The sequence below is a fragment of the Sarcophilus harrisii genome, chromosome 2 (genome assembly GCF_902635505.1).
Source record: "Sarcophilus harrisii chromosome 2, mSarHar1.11, whole genome shotgun sequence".
Lineage (NCBI taxonomy): Eukaryota > Metazoa > Chordata > Mammalia > Dasyuromorphia > Dasyuridae > Sarcophilus > Sarcophilus harrisii.
The window spans coordinates 259,618,575-259,640,410 of NC_045427.1; the positions used below are offsets into that span (position 1 = coordinate 259,618,575).

At 34.2% G+C, this 21,836-nt stretch overlaps 1 pseudogene; it reads left to right on the forward strand.

The window, feature by feature from the left end:
• LOC100923820 overlaps nucleotides 1–8,097 on the forward strand; it is a 119,152-nt pseudogene extending 111,055 nt beyond the window's left edge.
• Nucleotides 8,098–21,836: the final 13,739 nt, after the last annotated feature.

The following is a 21,836-nucleotide window of genomic DNA, read 5'->3' on the forward strand; positions in this document are numbered from 1 at the left end:
GTTTTGAAATTTATTTATATAATATTTTCCCATTTACATTTAAAACAATTTTTTTACATTTGTTTTTAAAACATTTGAGATCCAGAAATCAATGATTATTTCAAGATCACAATAGAGGTTCAGTTGTAAAGTAAATCAACAAATATAATAAATACTACATCCTAGCCAAAATTAGGCACTGTACATGTAAAGAAAAAACAAGCAAACAAATAAGCTCTGTCCTCAAGAAACTTTTATTTGGAAAAAAATATAGACAAAATATGTGAAATATAAATACAGTACACTAAGCTGTTAAATTCATGTTTTTTTCTTTGAACCAAAATTACCTTTTTCAGGAACAGAAGAAAGAAAAGTTTTTTTCTCTTCCCCAAATCCTCATCTTTCCTCTATACTCCACATCATCAACATAAACTCTTTTTAGTCTAGAATGTTCTTAATGACGAAAAGAGAAAATGGACAAGGCATCCAATTTTGTTCTCTACAGTAGTCCACAGGATTCTTCTCCTCTCATTATACACACATTCACACTGAATACTCAAGGATAAGACAAAGGAAAAGGAAATCAGATTTGCAACTTGCAGAATCCAAAAATGGGAATGACAAGAGTCTCCATTCATCTCTTTGTCTCAACTCCAGCTACATCTGAAAATCATGGCTCTTTAGAACTAGAAAGGACTTTAGAAGCCATCTATCCCAAACCCTTACTTTAGAAATGAAAAAACCAAGGTCCTGAGAGATTAAATTATTTAACCAAAATCACACACACATGATATCAGAAGTAGAATTTGATTCCAGATCTTCTGATTCAAGTATCCTTTCCACAGTACTCACTTTCTCCTCTTCAGTTCTCTGCAGACCAAGTTCTGATTCTTACACAGAAGACAAGTATAGTACTATGATACATTCTCAAGATCTAGGGCATCCTGGATTTGGAAGTGAGGAGAAACAATATGTCAGGCTGGATGGGGATAATCCTTTCCCAAACCAAGGTCTTTTCTACTGCCTTTTAGCAGAGTCTGTCTTGCAGATTAAAAGCAGTAGTGTCCTGGACCCAGGTGCATTAGGGAGAGCTAAATTTTCAGTATACATTATAAATAGATCTCTATTGTTTTATTGATTATCTAAACTTATGAAGATGTAAATTATTCAGACAAAATTCTGTAGTGTTTGAAAGAGAATTGGTTGTTAAACATTTACTAGAATAATTCTAGCAGAGATCATTTCAGGAAAGGAAAAACAGAGGAGAGAGATAGCTTCTTAACATGTTATACAATAGCTTTTGGAGAAGACTTCTTTCTTTACTTCCTATCAGGGGACTTTTTGTTTCTTTTAAAGTCTGGCTCCAGAATGTGTGCCTATGGAATGAGCAAAAAGGTTCTTGACTTGCTCAGTTACTCATCCGGAGTCTAAAGATCTTCCCTTATTTTGAAAGTGCCAAAAGTCTATAAGGGAAGTCAGATGTCAACAAGTTGAAGGGAAAACTGCTGGACCAGGAATACAAAAACCTGATCCTAATCCCAGTTTTAGGGTCTAGGAGAGTTAGACTTCATTTGACTCTACCACAACTGAGTAAGCTGAATGAGTTTTCCTCTATGGCTACATGCAAATCTCAGTTTCTTCTTTTTTTAAAGATGAAGCTATTGGATTAAGAGGTCCTCAACCCCCCTTTCACTTTTATTAGGAAAATTTGAGATTGGTTTTTTATGAGGAAGTAGCTCCTTAAAACCATCGTTTACTCTCCTCCCCCAAAGGATAGATCTATATTTTAAGAATTACTGTTCTGCATCTGGCCCTCACCAATCAAGCTTTATGGATGTCAACAGTAAAAAAGAATGGACCTCAATGCCTAGCTATCAAAAATTATTAGCTGAAATGGAAAGCTAAAGACATTATCTGAAATGTCTGGGAAGTAAGATGAGCATCTTTCCTAGGATCAGACTCATGATATCCCTGTACTACTAAGGTTATAGTATCTGCTTCTCTTCTCTTGTCCTTATCCTTCCAGCATGTGACAGTCCCTTTCCTATCACATGGTCCTAGGAATATCTGTGTAAGCTTCATACAAAAATTCCTAGTTATGACTATGACTATCCATACTCCTGGCAGAGAATAGGGTTCAGCAGATGGATGTGATTTACCACATTTTCATGTAACCAAATTTGAAGATGGATTTTGATTTAGAAATACTCCTTGAATCAAAAATTAGAAATTGATGAATATCTTTTAAAAGTATACATTGTCATCATGAAAGAAATTCATTTGAATTCACAGTAGCTTTGAATACACAGAGATTCATTCAGTCTTAGTTCAAGTGGCAAATACCTCAATTACTACTCTCAAATAATAAAGCTTTCAAACAAATTCAGTTGGGAACCTGACCTTATGGAAAGACCTCTGACATGTAGATATTGCTTTTTGGTGGAGGGAGATGTCCATAGATGGGCAGAGAAACCAGAAAATCATAAAGCTACTCCAGGAAGTTATCTTTGAGAGAGAACAGGATAAGGTCAGACCAAGGAAGATTTCATCTGGGGTTATAACACCAGATGAAATACCCACTAGGCAAAATCCTATTAAATTAATCTTGCTCACTAAATGCTGTTTGTTTATAGCAAAGTTGTGATCATATCCTCCAAATTTTAGCATCTTTGGTCATAGCTGAAATCACCTCAGTCTAGTTAAGGATATTCTAAGACTATTAAGCAGGGAATCAAACAATACTATAGGGAATTGAAAACACAGCGGAGTTAAGATTCTTGTTTTATCATTAAAGAGTCCTTGCAAAAATTAATCATTAATCAATCAACAAATATTTATTAAATGACCACTATATGGCCATATATCAGGTATGATTCTAAGCACTGGCAGAATCAAGACAAAGTACAAAGAGTGAAACAATACCTATTCACAAAAAACTTACATTTCAATTTTGGAATAATAATTCATTATTTAGGTTTTAAAATTATTGGGAAACCAAGAAAACCATCTGGTAGAAATTGAATAGACCAATATCATACACCATTCACCAAAAACTTAAGTCTTTGCATATATCAAACAGTAGGTAACTATATTCCTTTTGGCACTGCAGAATGTATGTCTACATTGTACCACTGATCTACCTTTCTGTTTCTTAGTCAGTAATATATAATTTTAATAATTATTGCCTTATAATATAGTGTAAAATCTGGTACTGTTAAACCTTTCTTATTTAAATTTTCCCCCAATTAGTTCCTTTTCTATTCTTGTCCTTTAGTTATTCCAAATGGATTTTGTTATCATTTTTTCTAACTCTATAAAATAACTTTTAGTAATTTAATTGGGATGGCATTGAATATATAGATTATTTCAATGAACCTTTTAGTTGAATTTTTAGAGTTTTCTAAGTATATCATTACATTATCTGAAAAAAAAATTTAATGTTATTATTTCATTCTTTATTCTGATTCCTTCTATTTCTGCTTCTTCTCTTATTGCTACTGCTAGGATTTCCAATACAATATTGAATAATATTGCTGACAGTGGATATCTTTACTTCATTCCTAAATGTATCTTTTTTCTAATTTACCTGATTCATACCTAATTTTATCTTCTCTCCATTACACATAATGATTTTAGGTGAATGCTTCTTATCAATTTAAGGAAAAGTCCATTTATGCTTATGCTTCAAATGTTTTTAATAGTGTTGCACTTTATCAAATGCTTTTTCTGTATCTATATTATCATATGATTTTTGTTTATTATTGAATAATTAATTATGTTATGTAATGGGCTGAAGCTCGAGTTGATGCACTGAGGTCCCAAGTATGTGAGGCTAAATAGTAATTGGACCACCCTCTATTAATATATGCTTAGAGAAAGAACGGCCCCTGCCCACTCTTTGTGCAAGTTCTGATGTATTGTATAGGAAATGATGTAGGGACAATTTTGGTGGGTGGAGAGAGAGGGATGGAGAGAGAGGAGAGAGATGCTGGCCAGGTTCGTGTTACAGCTGCTCACATTGCTATTGCCATCCCCCTTCATCTCCACAAAGAATAAAGATTGAAGATTTTCCCTTAACCTGAATTTCTGACTCTGGCTGATTTTAAAATATGCAGTCATCACAATGTTAATAGTTTTTCTTATGTTAAACAATCCCTGTATTGCTGTATAAATCTCACTTGGTCATAATGTATAATCTTCGTAATATATATTGTTGTAAACTTTTAGCTAGTATTTTATTTAGGATTTTTGCATTCATATTCATTAATGAAACGAGTTTATAATTTCCTTTTTTTGGTTTAGGTATCAGTATCATATTTGTTTCATAAAAGGAGTTTGATAGAATCTCTTTTTGCCTATTACTCCAAATACTTTATTTAAGATTGGAATTAGTTGATTTTTTAATATTTGGTACAATTCATTTGTAAATCTATCTGGTTCCAGTGCTTTTCTCTTAAGCAACTCATTAATGGCAATTTCTTTTTCTAAAAATGGTCTATTTAGATATTTTATTGCTTTTCCTGATAATCTAATATTTTGGACAGGTTGCATTTTTATAAATATTCTTCCATTTTACTTAACTCATTAAATTTATTGGCATATAATTGGGTAAAATAACTCCTTGTAATTGCTTTGATTTCACCTTTTTCATTTTTGATATTAGTAATTTGGTTTTCTTCCCTCTGTTTTAATATCTTATTAACCAATATTTTGTCTTTTTTTAAATATCAATTTCTGGTTTTACTTATTAAATTTCAATGATTTTCTTAAACTCAATTTTATTAATTTCACCTTTAACTTTTAGCATTTTTAGGTTAGTATTTAATTAAATATTTTAATCTTGTCTTTTTCTAGGCTTATTTAAAAATTACATACTCATTTCTATTGTCTGTTCTTTCTTTATTGATATAAGTACTTAGAGATATAAATTCCCTCTGATTACTGCTTTTGCTATATCCTATAAATTTTGATATGTTGTTTCATTATTGTCATTTTCTCTTATGGGATTACTTATTTCTATTTTTGCTCTTTAATTCATACATTCTTTAAGATTAGGTTGTTTAGTCTCCAATTATTTTTCTGTTTCCATAGCCCCTTATTAAATATATTTTTATTACAATGTGGTTTGTAAAGGAAGCATTTAATATTTCTGCTCTTCTGCTTTTGGCTATAAAAATTTATATATATATATATATATATAATATATAAAATTTATATATATATATATATATATACATATATATATATATATATAAATTTAGTGTCCTAATAACACGGTCAGTCTTTTTAAAGGTATATGTGTATATATATATATATATATATATACACACACACACACACACACACACATACACACACACACACACACACATATATTGTGTTTACTTTCTTAATTTCTTTCTAATACTTTTGTCAAATTTGTCTAGTTCTGGGAAGGGATAATTAAAATCCCCTTTATTATGGTACTACTATCTATTTCTACCTGTAATTCATTTAACTTTCTTTTAAAAAATTTATATGCTATAGTGCTTGCCACCTATGTTTAGTATTGATATTGCTTCATTTTCTATGGTTCCTTTTAATTATAATATAGTTTCCCTATTTATCTGTGATGATCACGTATTTTTAAATCAGGAGGAGTCAGGAATTCAGGTTAGGAGAAAATCGTCAGTCTTTATTCTCAGTGAAGAAGGATCAGAGGTGGAAGAGAATCGGTGATAGCAATGTGTACAGCTGAGTCAAGAAGCTAGCTAGACCAGCAGTCACACGACCAGCAGCTAGGAGAATGGAACCCAGGCCCAATCTCTCCCAGCTTCTCTTCCTCTCTCTCTCTGCCTCCACCCACCAAAATCGTCATTTCCTATACAACACATCAGGACTTGCAGGGAGAGTGGGCAGGGACCATTCTTTATCCAATCATGTATATTAATAGAGTATAGCCCAATTACTATTTAGCCTCACGTACTTGGGACCTCAGTGCATCAACTCAAACCTCAGCCCATTACATTTATCTCCTTTAATTAAATTTATTTTAGTTTTAACTTTTTCTGATATCATGATTGCTAACCTTAATTGTTTTTTTCCCATTGGCTGAGGAATAATACATTCTACTCCAGTCTTTTATTTTAACTCTGTGAAACCTCTTGATTTTAAATGTATTTCTTGTAATTCTTTGTATGCTTGTAAGCAGCATATTGTCAGATTGTGAATTTTTAATATATTCTGCTATCCATTTCTGTTTTATGGATGAATTAATCCCATTCATATTCAAAGTTATAATCAATATTTGTATTTCCCTTCATCCTATTTTTCCTCACTATTGTCCTTATTCCTTCTATATTTTAATTGCTTCTAATCATGATCTTTCTATTCCACATCCTTTTAAAGAATTGCTTCCTTATTTTCTCCCCTTACCCTCCTTTTCCTTTTTCTATCCACTCCTTTAAGGATTCCTCCTTTTTCTTCTTCTTCCACTCTTGCAAATCTTTATGTACCCTTCAATACCTTGCTCTTTCTCCTGTTCCTTCACCCTCCTCACCCTCTTATTTCTTTAAGAATTTAGACTTTTATACCCTAATACATACATAATGTGTATATATATATATGTGTGTGTATACATATAAATATATATATATATATATATATATTTATATACTTATATGTATATACACACACATATATGTTATTCTTTCTTTAACCCAGATCCCACTACAGTGGGGTTTTAATACTAACAGTCTTCCACCCCAACCTAACTTTTCTATATCAGTTCTTCCTCTCACACCTCATTTGTATAAGATAATTGTTCTTTTTCACCTTTTCTTACACAGATTTGCTTTTTAGAATGACCACATCATATTCAGCTCTTTATCAATCTTTCTTTCAAACTACCAATTACTGTTAACAATCCTAAGCATATAGTTTACATTTCCATATATAAAAAGTAAACAGTTTATCTTTATTGAGTCCCTTGTAATTAATCTCTGATGTTTACCTTATATTTCTCTTGAATCTTGTATGTCAAATTTTCTATTAAGTTCTGATCTTTTTACCACAAAATCTTGAAAGTCTTCCAATTCATCAGAAATGGTAAAAGTGAATGACAGGATCTCATCTGGTGGCTGTGGTTCACTCTGGGAGCAGCAATGGAGAGGAGGCTACTCTTAGGCTCTGGGTAGTTTGACCAGTAGTGCCAATGGGGAGATCAGATCTGGATTGGGATTGGGATTGGGATCAGGATCAGGATGATGAAGTGGATGGGTAGAAGTACCTTCTTCTTTTCACAGCAGTGTCTCAGTGTTGTCAGCATTGGACAGTGGCTCAGTCTATACTTCTGAAAAGGAAGTTAAAGTAGATGAGAATCAATCTGCCACTGTCCTGTTACTACTCGGGCTTCTCCTCACCCTCAGTGGAGTGCAGGTTTGTTAAGGGAAGCATAACCAGCTGGTTTGCTATGACAACAACATTATTGCTTCCTATCAAGGCTGGGTAGTCTTCTTCCAGACTGGTATTTCTTTCTGTTCTATGATTTGAAAGGACATGGTGATATATACATGAATGGTCACTGAGAATGGTGGAAACAACTACAGAGAGACCAGCACACATCTCATTGTATTAGTGTCCAAGTCCATGGTCAACATTCCATCTTCAGCCACTATTCGGCATTGAGTTGTGCTAACCTGCTCTGAGAAGACTGGTTTCCACCCCTTCAGTACCAGTGGTTCAAGAATGGGATTCTGATGCCTTTAGAATCCACCAATTCTTCCTATACCATAAACTCTAAGACAGGGGAACTGTTATTTTGACCCTCTGTCAGCGTTCAATACAGGGGAGTACTCTTGCCAAGTACATGATGGGGTTAGGACTGCCATGCATCTGGAAACTGCAAAACTGAATGTAAGAGGCATCATGGAAGCTGTTATTGTGACATTGAGCCTCCTTGGGCTCCTGATTTTTGGTGTCTGGTTTGCCAGCTCTTGAGGCTATTTCAACAGAACAAGTAAAGGGAGCACCAGCAAAAACAAAAACAAACAAACAAACAAACAAACAAAAAGATCTATAGCCCACCCTCCACCTGCAGTGATGGAGAATTCTGACAGACATCATTATTTTTTGGTGTGATCCCAACTTATCTCCTCTCCTATCTTCTAAGTTCATACTTTTTGGATTTTTTTGGACTCTGATCTTCTGATGTTTATGAATTTCACAGGACACCTTACTTATTTTCTTGGTCTATCTCCTCTTAGGACTTTTTTAAAATGATGACTTTTAAAATAATGAGCCAAGATTTCTGTGTGTTTAAGAATGAAGTGGAGCAATGATATCTTATCCTGTCTTTCATTCTCTCATCATTGATGGGTTTGCTTGGACCATATTTATAGATTCTAATCCCAATCTCATGCCAACCCCTCCACTAACAACTATTTCTTGCCAGAAATGGTCAAGCTCCCAAGAATGAATATCTTTCTTTATTTGTTCTGAACTCTTGGGATCTTGTAACGTTTGGACTTCCTCAAGACTAGAGAGAAGTTGGAGCCTGAAGCCAGAACAGTGTTTTTCAAATAGGAGCTGTGGACTATGAACAGTAGACAGGGAGTGAAGCATCTCTTTTGTTTTCTGGACCCTCGTTTCAATGAGATATGAGAAATGCTTATAAAGAATCTGAGAAGCATTTTCCTGATTTAGGGACACTTGGCACTTTGGCCACTTCTTCAAGACCAGTGGGATCTTTTTTTGTGTTTAGGGGGCCAAGGGCCATGAAAACTCTCAAGGGAAAAACCATGATGACACAATTTAAGATCCACTGATCTACAACAGATCTGGGGCTGGAGGCTGAAAGCATTATTAGCCTTTAATTGACTGAAATAGATGGGTTTGCTTTTTCAGAAAGGTGTGTGTGCTTGGGAAGCTTCAGCTTCCTGTTAAATTACAGGCTATAGTACATGTTGTATAAATATCATTTTAAATTTAAAAAGAAAGTCTGCCAATCCATGGAATGTCTTTTTTTTTTTTTAATTCGGAATCATAAATAACTTTGTTGAGTAAGTTATATTTGACCATGATCCATTATTTTTTTTTTTTGCTTTTGAATATACAGTAATCTAAATCTCATGATCTTTTAGGATAGCAGCTGCTAAGTGTTGTATAATTTTAACTGTGGCTCCCCAGTATTTGAATTATTTTTGCTTGTGGCTCATATCTTCTACTTTAACCCAGTTTTTTGGGGATTTGTCCATGATATTTCTATAGGTTTTCCTCTTAGGATCTCTTTGAAGTGGTGATTGGTGATGTTTTTTTCTATTTCTACTTTCCCTTCTTATTCTAAAACTTCAGGACAATTTTCTTTGTGTTTTTTGTTATTGCATCAAGATTTTTTTAATCATAGCTTCTAGATAGTCAAAATATTCTTAAATTTTCTTTGCCTGATATATTCTCCATATCAATTGGTTTTCTTTTCATAATTTTTTTTGTTTTCTTGAATTACTATTTTTTTTTCTAATTTTTCCTTTGCCTCTCTTACTTGATTTTTAATGTTCTTTTTCAAGTTTTCCCAAGATTTCTTTTAGGAAGGATGACCATTTAATATTACTCTTTGGGGTACGAAAGGGTTTTTTGCTTCAGTATCCTCATCTGAAAACAAACCCTGGTCTTCTCTATTTCCATGTAGCTGTCTGTGGTTTGTTTCTTTTTCCTTTGCTTATACATTTTTGCAAAATAATAAAATAAGGGGCAGGTAGGTGGTACAGTGGATAGAGTACCAATCCTGAAGTCAGAGGGACCTGAGTTCAAATCTGGCTCAAGATACTTAACACTTCCTAGATGTGTGACCCTGGACAAGTCACTTAACTCCAATTGCTTCAGCAATAATAAAATAATAATAATAATAAATACAAGACAATTTTAGAAGGATAGACCTAGCAATTGGGAAAGATCATAAAAGAATTCATGAATATTGATATTTGGGCTTCATTTTAAAGAAAGGAAAATCCACAATGAGGCAGAAGTGAGGAAGGAGTGCTTCATGAAAATGTGGAATGGCCACAGTGCCAAATTCCAGCAAAGAACTAGAGTGTTGTGAGCTATCTCAAAGAAGACAGGTTAAATTGGGGTCATGTGGAATAGAGCTTTAAAAACTAAATAGAAGAATTTATATTTTAGCCTAAAGGCATTTGAAAGCTACTGGAATTGACTGAGAAGAGAAGTAATATGGTCAGATCTGTCAGGATTCCTGTCATGTAAGGGTTTAGGAAAGAGAGAAAATCCATCTTTGACTCTTAATCCAATCATCCATCCTTGGCCTGAAGAAGATAGGACATATTAAGAGGCTGGATTGCAGACTTCAAGAAGATTGCAAAGGCCCTGTCTTTATAAGTTAATAAGGATGGAAGAATTGCCAGCAGAGAGCACCACACACATATGTAATGGGGAGACCAGCCTTGTCAAGGTAGAAACAATAGAGAAGATTCTTTGAATACACAGTGTCATTTCAACTCAAACAAGTTCTTTAACTTTCTCAGACCTGGATAATGACTAAAAGATCAGGGAGACTAAGGAGATAGCCCAATACTTATTGTTACAATACTTGTGTGCCACATAAGTGTGACACCATAAGTATTTCACAATCTTCCTAAACCAAGAAAAATAAAGCCTTTCCAATTTTATTTAGAATTCCATTCATTCAAGAATACCAATGCATTTTCCCCTGTACTATTCCCGTCTCTGGTGAGAAGGCCTGGAGAAATTGTGACATGTCATATACATGTAGGAGGAGAAAACAGCCTCCTAGTTTTCTGTCCCTTTAGTTTTGCTTAAAAAAAAAAAACCAACCCTATAGAGAAGTCCTATTATTCTCCCCTACACAAACCTCATTCCCAAAGTTGGCCTTGTTAATTCTTTTTTTAAAAAGCAGCACAAATAGTCCTATAACTGACATTTCCTGAAGAATAACTAAAATAGTTTTGGATGGTTTCCTTGAAAGGAAGCTCTGATTAAATAAAGTTGTATACACAGAAGCTTTCTGATATATAATGCATGCATTACATAGCTTCCAGCCAACTCATTTGGCCTGAACAAATAGACACCTTCCCCACCTCCCAAATACACAGTTGAGGGACCGAAACTACACAGTTTCACTGTGTCCTGCTATGTCATCAGCCAATGTTCAGCATTCTCTCTTCCCCGCAAAAACCTCAACATTGAGCCCTCACTTGCATACTGTACATACAATAGGATCTTTCACTGCAGCAGCTCCCAACACCTCCTACCTCAGGGCTACAATCACCACAGGAAAAAAAGAGAGTGGAAGAGGGATCTTCTTGTTGGGGATCCCCCTCCTAGCTCATGATAATTGGGAGGAAATAGGCAAAGGTAGCTAAAGAAGGCTTTGGGGGAAATTCTTGCAAAGAAGTTCTCCCAACCACCATGATCCTATAATACTGCAACAGTAGAAGGTAGAAGAGAGCATGTCAACTTGGATTCATTTTGAAATATGTCTGTGCTTTGGCTGCTGTTTAAGTTTCTAAGGTTAAAAAAACAAGAGAATAAAATAAAACTAAACTAATAGAATTATGGCCAACCTTTCAGAGGGTGAACCTTTTAAAATTTAGCAAGAGCTTGTTTCTATGATGATGGACTCAGTGATAAATTGTTTCCTTTACATGGGGGAGTGCTGCTAGGTGGTACAGTAGACCAAATGCAGGGCCTAGAATCAGGAAGACATCTTCCTGAATTCAAATCTAGCCTTAGACACTTACTAGCTATATGATCCTGAACAACTCAGTTAACTGTTTGCCTCAATTTCCTCATCTGTAAAATGAGCTTGAGAAGGAAATGGTAAACCATTTTTGCCAAGAAAATTCTAAATGGAGTCATGAAGAAACATATCAAAGAGGATATGAATTCATCAGGGTAAGGAACCCCTGATGTATAGAAATCCATTCCACTAAAGCTGAGATTTCATGTCATGTATGAGGAACATCAAATCAAAGAGAATTCCCTGGGGAATTGATTAATTTGCCAATGGTCACAGAGCTCAACTTGAACTCAATAAAGTAAGCCTGCAAAAGACTATGTCATACAGATTCCATCAATAAATGATTTCAAATTCTTCATTAGCAGCTCCCCCAATATATCTAATGATAGCTTTATATTTAGCAGTCACACATTAGATTACATTAGATTTTAATGTTTTCAAAATTTTTAAAATGAAAATAATTGTCTTTGAGGTTTATTTTAGAAAAAAATTTAGAAAATGGAATTAGAAAAAATCTGATTTGAGGATCAGATCCTACCACAGTGTATTATATATTTAATAAATCCATCCATGAACATTTATTAAGATCATCAGAAACCAGTAGTTTCCAGGATTTATGAAATGATACTCCTTTTGTGCAGAAATCTTCTTATATTCACTTACCATTTCCCTAAAAACTATGTAAATTATTTCCTGAGCTTATATTTCATTTATGTTTAAATATTTATTACAACTTTATAATACCCAAACTAATCTTCAGCATATAACAAAATGGCATACATGTATATTTATTGATAAAATCACTTATGATTTTTATAACATAAAATAATAACCATAACAATGTACCAGGAGGTATCTAATTCCATGGATTTTGCCTAGCCTAGAGTCTAGAGGAAATGCAAAGAGGGAAAGTGGGAAAGAATGTTGGAAATGATGGCAATTTTTTTAATCAGTAAAAATAATAATAAGTATTTGATGCATATTATTAACATTTTAATTTCTCTCTTGATTTCTAATAGCGTTGTTTTAAGTCTCAAGCACCTCAGTAATGCCTCATTCACAACAGCTTAAATCCTCATGCATAGGGAATTAATGGTTTTAGTCATTTGTGTATACTCACCCTCGTGTTCACAGACATAAACACATATCCACTGAACCCAAAATAAAGTAAAAGGAGTGGTCAGAGTTTTGTTAATACCAGATGAATGCCACTTTCTGTAAAGTGTTTTGCAAACCCCAAAGTATGAAAAAATGTGAGCCCATTATTATTCCAGAAGCCAGTCTTAAAATAATTAGATTTTTTAGTATAATAAAAGGTGACCTCTCCCTGATGCTCCAATTCATCATTCAGACCTTTGTCTGGAAAAATAATTGTCCCAGTGAAGAAAGCTATTTTTTGGAAAGAATGAAACCCATTAGAATAAATCAATTCCTTCTAGAATCCTATTAGAGAACACCACAGACGGATCTGATATTCTTTATAAAGAGACTAAAAATAATAACTTCACCATCAATGGAAGTGAATAATTGAAGCAATTATCCCATCTGGTTCAGGAAGAAATATTCATAAACAACAAACTTCACTGGAATTGACTTTAAGGCTAATAATTACATGAATAATTCAGAGAAAGTAAATATTTTTATCTGAAGAGGTATTCTGGAGCCAACTCGAACTTGTGAAAGACACTGTTAAATTTTCATTGCGAGCTTTTGCCCCTCAGAAAGTTAGATGATCTGGGTTCAAATGCCCACAATACTCCATGCTATCAAAATAATGAAGAAGGCTGAGTCAAATTAGATTATTAGCTGCTACTCAACCTCTACTTTTCAAGCATTCACTTAAGACTGTCCTCTCATTAGAACACATTTCAACTCTATTTTGAAAAATCCCTCTTGTGCTTCAAGATATAGTTCAGGCATTGCCATCTAGGGGAGGGGGTGAGGGAAGGAAGGGAAAAGTTGAAACAGAAGTGATTGCAAGGGACAATGTTGAAAAATTACTCATGCATATGTTCTGTCAATAAAAAGCTATAATAATATATATATATATATATATACGTGTGTGTGTGTGTATATATATATATATATGTATATATATATATAGTTCAGGCATTATCTTCTCCATGAAGATTTTCTTAAACTCCTTCACCATAACTGGCCTCTTCCTCTATGAATTTTCCAAGAGTACTCTGCCTGGATCTGTCCTTTGTCCTTATCATATTTGACCTCATATCATATTTGTTTACTTGAGTATGTTGAAGCAGTGAGTTAAAATGGAAAAAGTGTTCCATCTAAAGTTAGATGATCTGGGTTCAAATGCCCACTTGTCATTTACTACTTATGCCATTTTGAGAAATTTAGCTTCTCAATGCCTCAGCTTCCTCATCTATAAAATGAAGAAGTTAGATTAGATGACCTACTTCAGGTCAGGAAGATCTTAGTTTAAATCTGGCTTCAGATACTAGCTGTGAAACCCTAAGCAAATAACAACATCTGTGTGACTCAGTTTTCACGTCTGTAAAATTCACATAATAATATCACTTATCTCTAAAAGCTATTATGAGAATAATATGTGATAATATTTGTGAAGTACATTGTAAACTTTAAAGTAGCATATAAATGCTAGTTATTATAATTTTTAGAACTGTTCACGTCTAATTCTTTGATCAAATGTCATATTTTCCTTTGAGATGGTAAGCTTTTTGAGTGTAAGGATGATAGCATTTTTCATCTTTATGTGGATCAGATCCTACCACAGTGTATTATATATTTAATAAATCCATCCATGAGCATTTATTAAGCAACTGTACTTAATAAGGCTTCTGTATTATTAAGTGTTATGTACTAGAAAGTACAAGAATTTAATAAATGTTTACTGAATTTAATGGGGCACATAGATGCATCAGTAGATAGAAGGGCTGGACTCAGAGAGACTTCTTCCTGAGTTGAAATCTGATCTCATATACTTACTATCTGTGTGACCCTGGGCAAGAAACTTAATCCTGTTTGTCTCAGTTTCCTCATCTATAAAATGAGTTGGAGATGGCAAACCACTCCAATATCTTTGCCAAGAAAATTCCAAATGGAATCATGAAGAGATGGAAATGACTGGACAACAGCAACAACAACAACAAAAAACAAGTTCAATAGGGAGGAGGAGCTATTTTGCTAACTCAGGAAGAGCAATTTCTCTTTCACTTCTTTCCTGGCTTTTTCCCCCTAACTCTCTAAACTTTTCTATTATAGGTCATGTGTCCTTTACTACTGGAAAATTTCCATATCCCTGTGGCCTTCTAATCCCAGAAACCCATCCATCCCTGTGTCCCTTTACTCTCCAAACCTCTACTTTGAGGAAGGGTTTATTCCAATCATTCTTCAATCCTCTTCCAGTTCCTCTTCTGACTCTTTAGGCTTGAGCACCATAGTCTTCTCCATAGACTGCCTGCCTTTCATCTCCCTTTTATGTATTGTCTATCTGAAAAACAGAACATCTAACAAAGATTATTATAGTAAGTACCTTCTTATTTCAATACAAAGATTATAAAAAGATGCCTATTAACAAATGAATATTCTCCAAAATAATATCTAACTATGGTACATAGATCACATATGGAAAAGAATTATAAAATTGTGGCTACAGCAGGGTTTTTTTTTTGTTGTTGTTGTTCACAAATTCTTGGTTAGTTCCCATAGAATGAGTTGCACATCTGGAATGACTCATTGTAATTAAATAGTTTGTCGAAGCAAAAGCATTCTAAAGGAATTCCAAATATACTGTTGTTTTTCTGCATTGTTGGCCCTTTCTCGTGGAAAGGTCTAGTACACAACATTTTTTTCCCTTAGAAAAGGGGGAATTTTATTTCAAATAATCTTCAACCTAGAAGGAACTTTTGAAAGTCACCTAGCTATGAAAGAAATGTGGTACAATGGAAAGAGTACTCTATGTGGAGTCAGATTCTTTAACTCTGCTGTGATGCCTGTTTGACATTGGACAAGTAACTTAACCTCTCTGAGCCTCAGTTTCTTCATTTGTAAAAATGAAAGAATTAGTCAAGATAATTTTGACATTTCTTTCCGATCTCAAATGATTATCTTTTAACTTTAAGTTCCTAGCTATGAGGCAAGACAACAACAAAAAGATTTGTTATTTATCTCCATTAGTTAAAAAAGACCTAGATTGGATTTAGGATATTTATGTTTTATTCCTAGTTTAGACACACAGTAGCTGTGTTACTCTGAATAAATCATAAAAACTCTCTGAACCTCATGTTTCTCATCCATAAAATTAAGTGATTAATCTAGATGACTTTTTTTTTCTTTTTTTTATTTAATAGCCTTTTATTTACAAGATATATGCATGGGTAACTTTACAGTATTAACAATTGCCAAACCTCTTGTTCCAATTTTTCACCTCTTACCCCCCCACCCCCTCCCCTAGATGGCAGGATGACCAGTAGATGTTAAATATATTAAAATATAAATTAGATACACAATAAGTATACCTGACCAAAACGTTATTTTGCTGTACAAAAAGAATCAGACTCTGAAATATTGTACAATTAGCTTGTGAAGGAAATCAAAAATGCAGGTGTGCATAAATATAGGGATTGGGAATTCAATGTAATGGTTTTTAGTCATCTCCCAGAGTTCTTTTTCTGGGCATAGCTGGTTCAGTTCATTACTGCTCCATTGGAAATGATTTGGTTGATCTCGTTGCTGAGGATGGCCTGGTCCATCAGAACTGGTCATCTAGATGACTTTTTATATCTAAATCTATGATCCTATAATCTTTGGTCCACTATCATGAGATAGAACTATAATTATTAAACCTAAGGGACCTACAATTACTGCCTCCTCATTTAAAAAAAAATTTTAGAAACTATGACTACTAAAGTCTTCCTGACTTCCTTGGAAGGTACGGATCCTATTTGATCCATATCTCTCTGGGGTTATGCTTTCTCATCTATAAAATGAGGAAGGTAAATTTAATGACCTTCATGATTCCTCCCTGAGATCCTGGACTTTACTAGGTAGACTTTTGACTTAACTTGCATGGTATCAGGCTTTGCATCATTCATCTGTTTCCAAATCATGAAGCCAATCCTATCCCTTCTCACTTGTAGTCAATCACCCTCCTTCTAGCTCCTCGGTATGTGTTATTCCCTATGATTAGATTGCAAGCTCCATGAGAGTAGATGCATGTATTTATATCCCTAGAAATTAGTGTGGATGCTTGGCACATAATACATACTCAATAATTGTTGCAGTAGAATTAGTTTAAGAAGATGGAAGGAAAAATAATATAGATAAGTAAATTAAAACATTTTCTTTCCTTCCTCTGGAATTTTTCTTGGCTTTATTGTTATGGAAGTAGCTCCTACGTGACCAAGATAGTTAATTCTGAAGACCATATCAATGAAGCAATGAAGAAGCAAATATACTCTCATTCTGACCTCCCAACTTCATCTTCCTTACAAATAATAGAGATATGTTTGGGAAGATGAAAGGATGCTTGGTATTTAATTGACATATCTTTTGTTATTGTAAATCATAGGATCATACAATCTTTGTTTTGGAAGAGATACAAAGTTTTAGAGGTTGAATCCATTCTCCCACCCAAATAAAGATCCTGATTATACTGTACCCAACCAATGGTCATTTCTTATCTGATTGAGACCAATGGTGAGGGACTTACCACCTACTTGGAAACCATTCTTTTCAGAGATAATCTTTTTCTTATATTGATAATTTTTTTTCCTTCTATTAAGACTTCTCATTTTTACCCACTGATTACAGGTCTCCCCTCCTAGAGTAAAATTCCTCTTTTACATAGTCACCCTTCAGATATTTGAAACTTTATTTCATGCCTCTCCCCTTGAAATCATGTCTGAAACAGGCTAAAATCCTTACCAGGTGGCAGCCTATTACTAGAACTTAGGACACATACCTTTTTTACTTAATTATGGTACATGACATCTATATAACAATAGCAACAATTGAAATGATAACCATGCCTTAAAATTTGCAAAGTGCTTTATAAGTATGTTTTCATTTAATGCTTAGAGCAGTTTTATAAAGTAGGTGATAGTGTTATTATTCTGTTGCTCACTAGTCATCTTCCAACTAGGCCTCCTGCTACCACTTGACTCTATGGCTCCTTTTTGAAACTTCAGTTTTTGATTGGTGAGAGTTTTTCACTATGAATCTGACCAAAGGATGCCATGCTGCTATTCCCTGGCTACTTTCATGTCATGCTTTGTCTTTCCCTCCACTTCTGTTATAATGCTGGAGAAACTAAGGCAAGATAGAGAGTAGAGAGTATTTAATAATTTATCTAAAAGAGAGAGATTTATTGGGACCAAATGGATCCATGGTTTGGTCCCAGGGCTGAAAGAGACTATTGTCTCCAAGAATCCAGCAAACAATTTGAGTTTTCAATGACACATTTCAGTTCAGACTGAAAATACCAAGGATACCAAAGAAAACTCAAAGAATCTGTACATAAACAGAAAAAAAAAAAAAAAAACAATACCAACCAAAGGGAAGATAGCCTCTAGATTTAGCAAACAAGTTCAGACTTCTGTAAATATATGCTGGAAAACAAAGGAAAACAATCCAACATTTGATGAGATAGAAAGTCATGTGAAATGTAAAGAAAACAGAAACACAATATTGTTTTAGCATGATCCATAGAAAAGATTTAAAAGCAAATCTCACCAAATAAACAAAAAGAGAACAATACAAATACATAGAAGTGAAGGATAATCTAGATAAAGAGAAGCAAAAACCAGTACACATTAAAAGAATATATGCTCTTTATGCAAGCAAAATATACTCATCTTGAAGACAGTATGTAGAGACAACTTAAGAATTGTAGATCTCCCAAAAAAATAAGAGAGAAAAAAATCTTAACACTTCAACATTTCTTTCAAGTGAAAGAAGTAATAGAAGATAACTAGTGAAATTTCAGTTGAAAAAATTCATAGATCACCTCCAGAACAACAACAACAACAAAACCAAAACCCAAAGCTACAACTTTAAGGCACATTGAGATTACACATAACAATTCAATTCAGAAACAAATTCTGTAAACTATCTGGAGAAAAGCCTTGAAATTCAAAGGAAAGGACATTGGAACAAAACAAAACCATTCTGAATCCACTAAAATGTAGAAGGGAATAGAGTGATGTGTTCTGAAGAACAATGGAACTCATGATGTAGCCAGGGTGAACTATCCTGAAAATCTGAGCTTAACCACAGAAAACAAAAGATGGATGTCCAATAATAAGGAAGAGTGCAAAACATTTAGAGAAAGAACATTAGAACTGAATAGATTATTTGCTTCTTGAATATCTCAACCAACAGAAATGTAAGACTAGGGAATATGTGCAGCAGGCAAGGACAGCAATAGCAAGAGCAACAGAACAACAACAGAGAGAGAAGACATTGTGTCTAAATGTACACAAAGAGATGAGTTAAAGAAGGAAATCTGGTACAAGTTACAATGAAGAAGTGGACAAAAGGTATAATATGGACATAACAGGTAAAACTTTACCTACAAGTAAATGTTATTTTTATGGGACTGTATGAGAACATGAGAGGGTATATGAAGGGGAAGAGGGGAGCAGGGTGAAAGAAAGAAGTGTGAGATGGATCCAAGTCAAATCAAGAGCTAGCAATGAGGGGAAAGTGACTTCTGTGATCTCAGAAACAAGAGCCTACAGAAGTGAGGGTGAAGAGGAAGGAGAAAGATTAAAAGGGGGGAAAGGAGGCCTTCTCTGGAGGGGGAAGGGTGTTCTACTGATAAGAAATGTATAGAAGAGTGGTGGGTTGCATAAACAATTTTTTTAAAGAGTATAAGCTTCTTGAGTGGAACAAATGCATTGGTTTTGTGTGTATGTGTGACAGGTAGATACTTCAATGGATAAAATGCTGGAAAAGTTGAGTTCAACTGTACCTTATACACTTAGTATCTGTGTGATTCTAGGTGAGTTGCTTAGCTCTTTCAGTTTGAAAGAGTTCCCTAATCTGTAAAATGGGTACTTATTCTATAGAACTCTTAAAAGTTGGATCAATTGAAATAGCAAAAATAAAGTGCTTTGCAAACCTAAAAAGTACTATGTAAATGTTAGCTATCAACATTATCTTATACTTGTATTTCTATTGCTCAGCACTACACCTAAGAAGTGCTTTTCCATTTATTATTATACTAATTATAAATGAAGAAACTTGAGACTGAAAAGGTTTAGGGAGGCTAGTCACATGCTAGGAAATATATAAAGTGGGATGCACAGACATTATCCTAGTCCCTGTATCTGGCACATGGTAACTGCTAAGTAATAACTTACTGAATTTCTTGCAATTGCAGTTTCATATATTTAGAGCTGGAAGAGATTTTAGAAGCCATGTAATCCAACATCCTCATTTTACAGATAAAGTAACTGAGTCTCAGGGAGGGTAAGTGATTTACAGGCAGAAAGGATCAAAGGAAGCATTTGAACTTGTTCCTCTGACTCCAAAGTCAGGGTTCTTTTTCAAGCATATAAGAAGCTCTGCTTCCTAAAAGAACTCAGTCTATTTAAAGGTAGTTAAGTAGGGGGTCTAGAAGATCTTGTTTTCCCTATATTACATTTCAATACTAAAAAGTTTTTTAATCCATTTTCCTCACTATTCACTTTCCTCCCCTTCCACTCCACCCATCTGAAGTCCACACTTCACTTCTTTACTTTCTCCATGTTTTGTTTTCAGCTTATCCATCTACTCTCTTGTTTGTTCTGAGAGCCAGACCACAAAAGTTAAGTTAATTGAGGCTTTATGGTTGAAGAATTTTCCTCCAGGGGTGCATTTATATGCTCCTCCTATCTATTCAGACTTCCACTTTCTCTCAGCTTAAAGTCTCCTTCTCTTTCTCCCTTCCTCCCTTGCCCAAGTTAAATGAGGACAGACCTGCTCTGTTTGAAAGGAGAAAAAAAAATAAATGGTGAATGTCTTTATTTTTAAGTGGAAGAAAACAATAGGATGACAACACTTTTAAGAATGAGAAACAGACAGACAGACAGAGACAGAGATAGAGACAGACAGACAGACAGATAGAGAAAAAGAGAGAGAGAGAGAGAGAGAGAGAGAAAGAGAGAGAGATAAAGATAGAGACAAAGACAGAGACAGAGACAGAGAGACAGAATCAGAGAGAGAGACACAGAGAGTCAGACCAGAAAAGGAAGCTGAGTTCTTTCCACATTAAAGAAAGGATATTTGGACTATTTTTTTTAATTGTCAAAAAAACAGAATAAAAAGCAACAGGAGGATAATTTGATCTATGAAAGGTTTGTTTAATACTTTAAACCTCAGACTAGACCACAGATCAAGACCTTTGGTTATATTTTCAGGCAGGGACATATTCACTTATATTTCTTTATCATTATTTCTATATTTACAAAAGTATCTTTGAAACAAGAGAATAGTTATGAAATGCATTGCAAGTTTGGCAGAGGGGTTCACTGAAGTCAATAAGAATGGGGTTATTTAAAAAAAAACAATTATGACAGGTAAATCAAACCTGAAAGTTAAGGTCTCCAATTGTCCAATCTATTATTTCTCCTATTAGTAAAATGAAATTGACAACACCAATCTGAGTTATCTGGCACAGATGATGACTTTCAAGGCTAGCTATTTGCAAGCTCACTTAAGATCTAGTTACAGGGACCACCAGTGAAGTTGCCTTGAATTATTGTTAGTGAATTGCTTCTTTATTTATCCCTTAAGTTCAGAAAAATCTTTCTTATTTCTACACTTAATCTTTCCAATTAGGAGTTCATCACAATATCTGTAAAATGGAATTCAGTTCAGATACATGGATAGAAAAATTTGTCTTATCCCTGCCAACAAATAAGTGACCTAAAGCAAAATCGCTCAATTTATTTCTGAGAATCTCAGTTGGTGAGTTCACTTGTCTTTGTACTGCTGAACTTGAGGCAAAAGAAATAGTTGAAATAATACCAAAAAGCCAATTTTGCCACATTACAAAAATGTTAGAACTAGAAGGACTCTTAGAGATCTTCTAATCCATCTCTCTCATTTCACAGATAAAGAAACTGGGAATGGATAAGTA